This window comes from Hyperolius riggenbachi, chromosome 10, assembly GCF_040937935.1.
Source record: "Hyperolius riggenbachi isolate aHypRig1 chromosome 10, aHypRig1.pri, whole genome shotgun sequence".
Taxonomy (NCBI): Eukaryota; Metazoa; Chordata; class Amphibia; order Anura; family Hyperoliidae; genus Hyperolius; species Hyperolius riggenbachi.
The window spans coordinates 147,326,261-147,338,943 of NC_090655.1; positions in this window are offsets into that span (position 1 = coordinate 147,326,261).

The window sequence follows — 12,683 nt, forward strand, 5'->3', positions numbered from 1 at the left end:
GCTTCCCAAAATCCCACAGAGCCCCCTGCAGCCCCACAGAGTCTCATGCTGCCCCACAGTGCCTTCAACTGACACAGCCCCTCCTGCTGCCCCACAGCCCCCTGCAGCCTCACGGCTTCCAGCAGTCCCACAGCCTGGGCTGTGCCTGTGTGATCTATGTAAAAAAAAGACATCTGGTGGACAGCCTCGGCAGGGTGGCGCCCCATGCTTTCATCTAGACAAGTATGCCTATGACCGCTCCCCAACTAAGCCTTCTGTGACCCGGAAGATCTAAGGGGAAACTCTCACCTGATCCGCGATGGGAACTCCCGACTTTTTGAACCCTCACTTCCAACCCCAACTGCTTGCATCCTCACAGGCTTCTTTCATCCTCTCTGTCTCTGGTAACCCCCGGCTTTTTGCGATCTCGCTGGCAGCCCCGGGTGCTTGCATCCTCGCAGCCATTTTCACTAGCATGCTTCTTTCTGGCATTCTTGCACTGCGTGAGTCATGCAGCGTGAGGACAGAAGCAGCCAGAGTTGCGAGCAAGGGTTCAAAGAGATTGGGGTTCCCATTGTGGATCAGGTGAGAATTTTCCCTGAGAACTGCCGAGTCATACGCATACTTGTCCAGATAAAAACATGGGACGCCACCCTGCCGCGAGATCTCTCTACCTACACCAGATTACACTGCCGAGGCTGTAGGAGGCGTAGCGGGGGCCGCCGCAAAGGTTTTTAATGTGGTGGGGGAAGCCAGACGTCGGACTGAAATGTACTATTCGGACCATAAGACACAGTTGACTTTCCCCCCCCCCCCCGCCTTCAATTTTGGGGAGAAAGGTGCGTCTTATGGTCCGAAAAATACGCGGTACCGATTTCAGTTATAGATTTCCGTGGATTTTGATTTTTTTTTGCCATTTTTGTTAATAAAGTTATGTAATTTAAAAAGAGTTTTTCTACACTATATTTTGCAGATGTCTGCTATCATGTGGACATCCTTGATACAGTACCAAATTCTCTGGTGGACCAAATACTTCCTAGTCAGATGCAATGGACTAATCACAGGATGCAGAATTTTTCCACGGAAATCAGAATACCATGAAAAATTTAGACCAATCACAAGACTCAGATACCACTGAGATTTACAGTGGTGGCCTCTCGGTTTCTCTTGCCCCGGGAGTTATAGAGAGATGGCAGTTAAATAAGGACTCGGATAAACTCATTTCTAGATATTACTCAATTCGCTTGAAGATAAATATGACCAGAGATTGGCTAAAGCTAGGGTAGGCTGGAAGGACTGGGGCAAAAAATTCAAGCTTCTGAATGGTTGGACTTTGAGGGATCTTACATGAGGACCGTGATCAGTTCGTGTAATAAACTGATCCAATTACGGTGGTTTCATACACCCCTCTTAAGATCTCAAAAAAGAGTCAATAATGCTTGCTGGAGGTGTGGGTATAGCCCCGGTACATTTAAGCATATGGCCTGGGAGTGTCCTCTTATTCAATCATTTTAGGATAAAGTTGATGGGCGACAATCTAGGTCTTCATGTTACAATACAATAATACAATACAATAAAATTTCTATAGCACTTTTCTCCCATAGGACTCAAAGAGCTTAGGCTCTCTCAGATTCAGTAATTGGTAGTAGGATGAAGTATTCACACAACAAAAGTTATATTTCTGCAAATGCCAAACTGAACAGGTGGGTTTTCAGTCTGGATTTAAACACGTCCAGGGATGGAGCTGTCCTGATCTGTTGAGGTAAGGAGTTCCAAAACGTAGGGGCAGCATGACAGAACGCTCTGGGACCAAAAGTTTCCAAGTGGACTCTGGGTATGACTAGATTATTAGAACCTGTGGATCTGAGAATGTGGGAATTGCTACGCAGCTGCAACATATCTTTCTTGTATCCAGGGCCCAGATTATTCAGTGATTTAAATGTCAGTAGGCCGATCTTGAATCCATTCTATAGGTAGCCAGTGAAGGGAGTGCAGGACTGGCGTTATGTGGCAGTGACGGGGTTGGTTGGTTAGCAGTCTGGCAGCAGTATTCTGTATCAGCTGTAGGCGGTACAAGTCCTTTTTTGGAAGGCCAGTGTAGAGAGCATTGCAGTAGTCCAGTCGGGAGGTAATGAAGGCATGAACTAAAGTTGGTAGATCTTCTGGGGGGATGAGGTGCTTTATTTTTGCGATGTTCTTAAGGTGAAAATAGGATGATTTCACCACAGCAGAGATGTGAGTTCTGAAGTTTAACTCCCCATCAATTAGAACTCCCAGGCTACGCACATGATCAGAGCTGTGTAGATCCTATTCCCAGTGGTGAAGACTGCAAGATAAGTTGTTTTGTTGTCATGCGCTGCCCTCCGATCAGAAGGACTTCAGTTTTGTCTGCATTCAGTTTCAGCCAGTTGTCATTCATCCATTGCTGTAGTTCACGTAAGCAGGCGTTTATAGTTAGAGTTGGGTCTGTCACACCAGGCTTGACGGAAAGATATAGTTGGGTGTCGTCAGCAGTGGTATGTCAGGCCATGTTTTTGGATTAGTTTTCCAAGCGGTAACATGTAAATCGTGAAAAGCAGGGAAGAGAGGATTGAGCCCTGGGGCACCCCATACTTAAGTGGTACAGGGGTGGACAGGAAGGGCCCCATAGACACTTTTTGGGTTCTGCCACTCAAGAAGGATTGGAACCACTGAAGAACTATGCCATCAATGCCGCAGTATTCCTGTAGCCTGTTTATCAAGATGTCATGGTCAACTGTATCAAAGGCTGCAGAAAGGTCTAGCAGTATGAGGCTGGAGTACTCTCCTCTGTCTCTTGCCATGAGCAGGTGGTTGCATATTTGGATGAGGGCCTTTTCAGTGCTGTGGTGTTTCCTGAAGCCAGACTGGAATGGGTCATAACTGTTGTTTTGTAGGATTTTGGCTTCTAGCTGGAGGTATACAGCTTTTTCAATTAGCTTACCCAGAAAGGGAAGGATAGAGACAGGTCTGTAGCTGATCATTGCATCTGGGTCCAGGGAGGGTTTTTTGAGGAGAGGCCTGATGATTGCTTCCTTCAGTAAAGCAGGAAATATCCCTGATTGTAAGGAACAGTTAATTTTGAGGAATACTGGTACAAACAGGTCAGGGCAGTTGAACATGAACTGTGTTGGGCCAGGATCCAGGTCACAGGTAGTTAGGTGGAGGTGAAGGAGGATGCATGATGTGACTTCTTTATCAATTTCTTTGAAGTTTGACCAAGGTGTTACGTTGTCTCTGCTAATGGTCTTCGGCGCTATATTAGGCTCAGATGCTGTAAGTTGGATGGCGGACCTTATAGTGGAGACTTTGTCTGTGAAGAAATGGGCAAATTGGTCACAGAGGTCCTTTGAAGACTCGATATTACGTTTTTGACATTCCAGGTTGCAAAGTTTTTCCACTGTGCAGAACAGTTGGGCTGGTTTGTTAACTGCATTTGCAATCTCTTGTGATAGAAAGGATGATTTTTTCCCCATGATTACCTTTTGGTAGTTCTTCAAGTGGAGGATTAAGGCAGGTTTGTCTTCTGGGGACTGAGATTTGCGCCAGTCTCTCAAGTTTTCGCCTTGTCTTTTTAGCTCTTTTATAGAGTTATCAAACCACTGTGCATGATTGTGTGAAGTAAGATATTTGGTGCACAGAGGAGCAATGGTCTCAAAGGTGGAGGACACACATTTGTTGTATTTAAACACCAGAGTATCAGGGTCCAAGCTGGAGTCAGTCAATTCATCAAAGCTAAGGTTATCTCGGATATGTTGAGGTGTTAGCCCTTTTAAGCGGCAATATTTTATTTGATTCTTGACCTGGTGTTTGACAGCTGGTATTGAGAGGGAGAAGTGGATATGGTCTGACCACCAGGCAACAGGATTAACCACTTGAGGACCTAGGGCTTTCTACCCCTTAAGGACCGGCCACTTTTTTTCCATTCAGACCACTGCAGCTTTCACGGTTTATTGCTCGCTCATACAACCTACCACCTAAATGAATTTTGGCTCCTTTTCTTGTCACTAATAAAGCTTTCTTTTGGTGCTATTTGATTGCTCCTGCGATTTTTACTTTTTATTATATTCATCAAAAAAGACATGAATTTTGGCAAAAAAATGATTTTTTTAACTTTCTGTGCTGACATTTTTCAAATAAAGTAAAATTTCTGTATACATGCAGCGCGAAAAATGTGGACAAACATGTTTTTGATTAAAAAAAAACCATTCAGTGTATATTTATTGGTTTGGGTAAAAGTTATAGCGTTTACAAACTATGGTGCAAAAAGTTAATTTTCCCATTTTCAAGCATCTCTGACTTTTCTGACCCCCTGTCATGTTTCATGAGGGGCTAGAATTCCAGGATAGTATAAATACCCCCCAAATGACCGCATTTTGGAAAGAAGACATCCCAAAGTATTCACTGAGAGGCATAGTGAGTTCATAGAAGATATTATTTTTTGTCACAAGTAAGCGGAAAATGACACTTTGGCCTCGATTCACAAAGCGGTGATAACCCAGTTATCACGCCTAAAAGACTTTAGGCGTGATGACCTTTTCACCACTGAGTTATCACCGATTTTTCCTGCTCTTCGCGCGAAGTTACCGCGCGTAAGCGCGTTCGCGCGTACGCGCGTAAGAGCTCGCGCAAAGTCCCATAGGGCTTAATGGGAGCTTCGCGCGAAGCGTCGGGTGTTGCGCGCGCACTTACGCGCGTACGCGCGTATGCGCGGCAACTTCGCGCGAGTTTCTTCTTATCATGCCTAAAGTGACTTTAGGCGTGATAAGGGCCTTTTCACCATGGTGCTAACACTTTGCACCGCTTTGTGAATCGAGCCCTTTGTGAGAAGAAAAAAAAAAAAAAAGTTTCCATTTCTTCTAACTTGCGACAAAAAAAAATGAAATCTGCCACGGACTCACCATGCCCCTCTCTGAATACCTTGAAGGGTCTACTTTCCAAAATGGGATCATTTGTGGGGTGTGTTTACTGTCCTGACATTTTGGGGGGTGCTAAATTGTAAGCACCCCTGTAAAGCCTAAAGGTGCTCATTGGACTTTGGACCCCTTAGCGCAGTTAGGCTGCAAAAAAGTGCCACACATGTGGTATTGCCGTACTCAGGAGAAGTAGTATAATGTGTTTTGGGGTGTATTTTTACACATACCCATGCTGGGTGGGAGAAATATCTCTGTAAATGACAATTTGTTAATTTTTTTTACACACAATTGTCCATTTACAGAGATCTTTCTCCCACTCAGCATGGGTATGTGTAAAAATACACCACAAAACACATTATACTACTTCTCCTGAGTACGGCGATACCACATGTGTGGCACTTTTTTGCACCCTAACTGCGCTAAAGGGCCCAAAGTCCAATGAGTACCTTTAGGATTTCACAGGTCATTTTGAGAAATTTCGTTTCAAGACTACTCCTCACGGTTTAGGGCCCCTAAAATGCCAGGGCAGTATAGGAACCCCACAAATGACCCCATTTTAGAAAGAAGACACCCCAAGGTATTCCGTTAGTAGTATGGCGAGTTCATAGAAGATTTTATTTTTTGTCACAAGTTAGCGGAAAATGACACTTTGTGAAAAAAAACTATTAAAATCAATTTCCGCTAACTTGTGACAAAGAAATAAAAACTTCTATGAACTCACCATACTCCTAACGGAATACCTTGGGGTGTCTTCTTTCTAAAATGGGGTCATTTGTGGGGTTCCTATACTGCCCTGGCATTTTAGGGGCCCTAAACCGTGAGGAGTAGTCTTGAAACAAAAATGACCTGTGAAATCCTAAAGGTACTCATTGGACTTTGGGCCCCTTAGTGCAGTTAGGGTGCAAAAAAGTGCCACACATGTGGTATCGTGGGTGTTTAGAGGAGAGAATAGATGGAAACACTGCGCTTGGGTGGTGATCTGATGTCGGATCTGCGGGCGATCTATTGGTGTCAGTGCTGCTCGGATACCCCTTTTCAAAATCCGGATCCGATTCGGATCCGGATACCCCGCTATCCGATCCGGATCGGATATCCGAATTCAAAATTTTCCGATCCGAATCCGATTCGGATATCCGACCCTAGTATCCGATCGGATTCGGATATCCGTGTTTAATCCCGGAAGTGGCCTTTAAATTGCTTTAAAAAGGTTTTTTAGGGTATATGAGGCATGTAGCATCATAATTGTGAAAAGGGAAACACTGATGATGTGGGGAGTGGACTTAAAATCCCCCCCCCCAAAAAAAAAATGGCTGTCAATCAACATCAGAGTGGTATCAGGAAGCAGTCGTACTGACGCAGTTGGGGCCTCCCCACAACTCGGACAGCAGACACCTCCAAAAAAAATTACACAGCTATTGTGTTTACATAGTTGACCACGGCACTGTTGTAGGTACCACGGCACAGTAAAAAATTAGGAGAGGTTCCAGGAAGCGGTCGTACTGACGCAGTTGGGGCCTCCCCACAACTCGGACAGCAGACACCTCCAAAAAAAATTACACAGCTATTGTGTTTACATAGTTGACCATGGCACTGTTGTAGGTACCACGGCACAGTTAAAAATTAGGAGAGGTTCCAGGAAGCGGTCGTACTGACGCAGTTGGGGCCTCCCCACAACTCGGACAGCAGACACCTCCAAAAAAAATTACACAGCTATTGTGTTTACATAGTTGACCATGGCACTGTTGTAGGTACCACGGCACAGTAAAAAATTAGGAGAGGTTCCAGGAAGCGGTCGTACTGACGCAGTTGGGGCCTCCCCACAACTCGGACAGCAGACACCTCCAAAAAAAATTACACAGCTATTGTGTTTACATAGTTGACCATGGCACTGTTGTAGGTACCACGGCACAGTAAAAAATTAGGAGAGGTTCCAGGAAGCGGTCGGTCGTACTGCCGCAGTTGGGGCCCCACAACTCGCACAGCACAGACACCTCCAAAAAAATTACACAGCTGACCATGGCAGGTACCACGGCACAGTTCAAAAAATAAGAACCTGGCTTCATGAAGATGGAGTCAGGAGGTTGTGGTGGTAAAGGGTGGTTAAGCAGGCCAGGCATAGTGATTACCACTCAGCCACTTCATTTCCCCCTCTTGCCAACAACAGGGGCCAGGAACTCACCAACTGCCCAAGCCTCGTTCATCTTTAAAAAAGTCAGTCTGTCCACAGACTGGCCTGACAGACAAGAGCGCTTCTCAGTGACCACGCCACCGGCCGCACTGAAGCACCTTTCCGACATAACGCTGGAAGGCGGGCAGGACAGCACTTCCAGGGCGTATTGCGCCAGCTCGCCCCAGATATCCAGGTGCTTCACCCAGTACTCCAAGGGGTCCACAGGGGTGTCGGTGTCAAGCCCGCTATAGGACCCCATATAATCGGCCACCATCCGGGTCAGGTGCTGGTTCTGGCTTTGAGAGCCGGATGCTGCTGCAGGCACCTCCTCTGTAGGCAGCGGTACTGGTGTGGCATAGAGCGCCTTTGTCAGAGACAGCAGGTTTGTTGGGCGCCTGCTGATGCTGGATGCAGGCACCTGCTGCTGTGCTGGCTGGACTGAGACAGCAGGGGGGGTGGGAGTCCGGGGGAAGGCTTCCTCCAAGCGCCGAACCAGAATCCGCTGCAAGTCCCTGATTCGGCGCACAGGGTCTCCTCCTACAGGCAGGAACTGAGCCAGCTTCCCCTTCAGCCGTGGGTCCAGCATCAGGGTGATCAAGATGTCCTCCCGAGCACTCATCTCCTTCACCCTTGGGTCTTTGCGCAGGCACTGCAGCATGTGCGCTGCCATAGGGAAGAGGGCTGCCATCTCTGCTGACCTATGATATTCTGCACCGCTGACAGTGCTGTCGTCCTCCTCTGATTCCGGAGCCTCATCTTGCTCTCTCCACCCCCGCACTACTGCAGCTGCACTCCGCTGTGCCCCCTCCTCTTCAAGGTCAGGGACCTCCAACTCCTCCAAGTCCTCCTCCAACTCCTCCGAATCCTCCTCCTGCTGCACAGAGGTGGACTGTGAAGTGTGCTGCTGCTGCTCCTGCTGGATCAAGGCTTCCTCTCCCACTTCCAGCAGAGCATCGAGGGCCTTGTCCAGCATGCACACAATGGTCACCCACTCACACAGCGACCATGTTGGTGGCCTCCAGGAAGGGTGCCAGCACAAAGCACACCAGCTGCATTTTTCCCCACTCAGCAGGGCGGATGATGTCTGGGAGGTGGGTGGTGCCGGTCCCCAACAAGTTGGCATCCATGGTGGCTCTGGCCAGGTACAGGTTGACAGCCCGCCTCTGTTCAACCAGACGTTCCAACATCGCCAGGGTGGAATTCCAGCGTGTTGGAACGTCTATAATGAGGCGGTGCTGTGGGAGGTTCAGCTCCAGCTGCACGGCTGTAAGGGTCGCTGTGGCACCACCCGAGCGGCGAAAATGACCCACCGTTTTCCTTGCCGCTCCCAAAAGAGTGTTCATCCCCTGGTAGGTGTGCAGGAATTTCTGCACCACTAGGTTCAGGACGTGGGCCAGACAGGGGATGTGGGTGAGGTTTCCCCGCTGGATGGCGGCAACCAAGTTTGCCCCATTGTCGGCCACCACCTCTCCGACTCTGAGGCCTCTGGGGGTCAGCCAACTGCTCTCTTGCTCTCGGAGCTTGGCCAAGACGTGGTCTGCCATCAGCTTGTTCTTGCCCACCGTGACCATCTGCAGCAGCGCTTGGCAGTGGTGGGCCTTCACGCTGCTGCTGAGGCGGGGTTGTTTGGCGGCGGATGGAACCGGATCAGAGCTGGAAGCTGCTGCACTTCCCCTGACCCTGCTGCGGGGTGGCACCACCCACCGGGGTGATGATGCTGCTGTCTCCTCTTCACCCCCTTCCACCAAACTGACCCAGTGCGCGGTGAAGGACAAATAGCGGCCTGTCCCGAAGCGGCTGCTCCATGAGTCCATTGTCACATGGACGCGCGCACCAAGCGCATGATCCAGCCCACGCTCCACGTTGGCCTTTACAAAGCGGTGCAGTGCTGGGATGGCCTTGCGTGCAAAGTAGTGCCGGCTGGGGATTGGCCAATCCGGCGCTGCGCACTGCAGGAGCGCACGCATCCGGCTCCCCTCCTGCACAAACGAGTACGGGAGGAGCTGGGAGGACATGGCCTGTGTCAGCAAGCCGTTCAGCTGGCGTATGCGACGGCTGCCGGGAGGCTGAGCCCTGACCACAAAAGAGTCACTCAGCAGGGTCTGGTGGTGGGGGCGTTTTAGGCTTGCACGGGAAGCTGAGGAGGGAACAGAGGAGACCACTGAGGAGGACTGGCTGCCTGAAGAGGCCTCAGTGTCAGCAGGAGTGGCAAAGGTTGTTATAGTGCTCTGACCTCTGCAAGGGCCAGCGCCAGCTTCCTTCAGCCTCTTGAATTCCTGATGCTCAGGTTTGTGCTTATTGCCCAGATGATTTATGAAGCTGGAGGTGCCATAAGTGGAGGGGTGAGACCCTCTGCTCAGCTTCACATGGCATAATTTGCACGTAACATACTTGCTATCCAGTGAGGGCAGATGGAAAAACTGCCATATTGGGGATTGGTGTTTTCCCTTACGTGGCTCAGAACGGGATGCTGCTGTGGATTTTCTGCCGGTGGTGGTTAGGGCCTGGGGTTGAGTGGTGCGGCTGGTGGTAGTCGTGCCACTGACAGATGGAGCAGCAGCCTGCGGGTCACGTATTCCATGCCCACTGCTGCTCCTGCCAATCCCTGAAATGCTCAACCTGCGTGCCAGACCCACTGACTCCTCCTCCTCAGAGTCAGAGCTGACATGCCCCTCCGGTCGCTGGTAGTCCGGGTCCTTCACCTCATCATCAAACTCCCCTTCATCAAACTGCTGGGATGATGAGCCCGCATCAAATTCCTCTTCTGCTGACACATCATGGACGGGCTCCCCCCCAACAATTACTGTCAGCATCTCAGACTCTTCTGAAAAGCCAATTTTGCAGAGAATATTTTCTCTAGGGCTAGGGCTGGTGGTGGTGGTGGCCTCACTGTCACTGGCTTGCTCCTCGTCATGCGCCATCTGCTGCATCACAGACGCGGCGTCCTTCTCCTCCAATCTGCGCCGCTGACCCTGCTTGAAAATGGACGCAACACGGTGCTGCGTCTCTGCAGCGTGACTGCCAGTGGGTAGCGGCGGAATGCCTGATGCGGCAGAACTGCTGCCAGAGGCCGTAATGTTGCTCACTCTCCTTCCGGCCTTTCCCCTCCCCCGTCTCACACTGCCAGTGCCAGACATAGTACTGTACAAGACTCACTGTCACTGATGAGTCGACGTCACAGATGATGTGTGTGGGGTACTTGGTGCACTTTTATTATTGGCGGCGGGCTTGGAAATGATCAGCAGATTGACAGACAGGAGTACAACAACTAAACACACTGACACTGCTCACTCAGTCAGCAGCAGCACAGCAGCAATAATCTGTAGTACTAGCACTGTCTGCAACTACACAATACAAAACCACAGTAGCAGTAGTAATAGCAGCCCAGCCAGCAGCAAGGAGCCTGGAGTGTGTGCACACAGACACAGCACACACAAAGACACAGGACCTAGTAGCAGGCACAGGCAGCGCAGCTGCTGCAGCTGAAAGACTGACTGACAAGACTGACTGACACTAACAAATTACACAGACTAGCTAAGCTAACTACAACACAGTACAACAGTAAAACCAGAAGGTGTTTAAGTGTTAAAACGCTGGGTTATCACTTGGATAATGTACTTGCTTCAGCCAAACACACTGGACAACCTATCACAGTGGCAGTCACAAAGCAAGGACGAGATTCTTAACATGGCCCCCTCCTTATATACAGGAGGGACTGGCCAAGGTTCTCCTCTGTGATTGGGTGCTTGGGCTTAGGCTGGGAGCGCTCTGATTGGCTGAATGACGTCATGGACATAATGTCCATGGTTACAGCACCCGGATTCGGATATCCGACCGGTATCCGCGGGTATCCGGGTTATGAGACCAACTATCCGCATAGAGCTATCCGGATTCCCATCCAGCTATCCGGAATCCGGATCCGATCGGATAGGCCTAAAAAGTTCGGATATCCGAGTCTATTCGGATATCCGGTATCCTGTTGAGCAGCACTGATTGGTGTGGGTGGGTGATCAGATTGCCCGCAAGGGGCAGGTTAGGGGCTGATTGTTGGGTGGCAGTGACAGGGGGTGATTGATGGGTGATAGGTGATTGGCAGGTGATTGACAGGTGATCAGTGGGTTATTACAGGGAAGGACAGATGTAATTAATGCACTGGCGAATTGATAAGGGGGGGGGTCTGAGGGCAATCTGAGCGTGTGGGCGGGTGATTGGGTGCCCGCAAGGGGCAGATTAGGGTCTGATCTGATAGGTAACAGTGACAGGTGGTGATAGGGGGTGATTGATGGGTGATTGATGGGTAATTAGTAAGTGTTTAGAGAAGATAACAGATGTAAACGATACATTTGGGAGGTAATCTGACGGCGGGTTTGCGGGCGATCTAATGGTGTGGGTGGGTGATCAGATTGCCTGCAAGGGGCAGGTTAGGGGCTGATTGATGGGTGGCAGTGACAGGGGGTGACAGGGGGTGATTGATGGGTGATAGGTGATTGGCAGGTGAGTGATCAGTGGGTTATTACAGGGAAGAACAGATGTAATTAATGCACTGGTGAATTGATAAGGGGGGGTCAGAGGGCAATCTGAGCGCGTGGGCGGGTGATTGGGTGCCCGCAAGGGGCAGATTAGGGTCTGATCTGATAGGTAAAAGTGACAGGTGGTGATAGGGGGTGATTGATGGGTGATTGATGGGTAATTAGTGGGTGTTTAGAGGAGAGAATAGATGTAAACAATGGATTTGGGAGGTGATCTGATGTCGGATCTGTGGGCGATCTATTGGTGTGGGGGGGTGATCAGATTGCCCGCAAGGGGCAGGTTAGGGGCTGATTGATGGGTGGCAGTGACAGGGGGTGATTGACGGGTGATTGATGGGTGATTGACGGGCGATTGACAGGTGATTGACAGGTGATTGACAGGTGATCAGGGGGATAGATGCATACAGTAAACAGGGGGTGGTGGTCTGGGGGGGGGGGGGGGGTCTGGGGAGAATCTGAGGGGTGGGGGGTGATCAGGAGGGGGCAAGGAGCAGGGGGGGGGGAATAAAAAAAAATAGCGTTGACAGATAGTGACAGGGAGTGATTGATGGGTGATTAGGGGGGTGATTGGGTGCAAACAGGGGTCTGGGGGGTGGGCAGGGGGGGGTCTGATGGGTGCTGTGGGCGATCTGGGGCAGGGGGGGGGAGAAATCAGTGTGCTTGGGTGCAGACTAGGGTGGCTGCAGCCTGCCCTGGTGGTCCCTCGGACACTGGGACCACCAGGGCAGGAGGCAGCCTGTATAATACACTTTGTAAACATTACAAAGTGTATTATACACTTTGTATGCGGCGATCGCGGGGTTAACATCCTGCCGGCGCTTCCGTATAGCCGGCGGGATGTTGCGGCGAGCGAGCGGTGACAGGCGCCGGCGGAGGATCGCGTCACGGATGACGCGATCGCTCCGCCCATGCCCTTAAATGGACCGCCGCCTCTGTGGGTGAGCCGGTCCTTAAGGGCTCCACTTCCCGGCCGCCTCTGTGCGTTAGGCGGTCGGGAAGTGGTTAATTTCCACATTGGCTATTGACAGCCCAGTATGGAATATAAGGTCCAGAGTGTGACCTTTCCTGTGA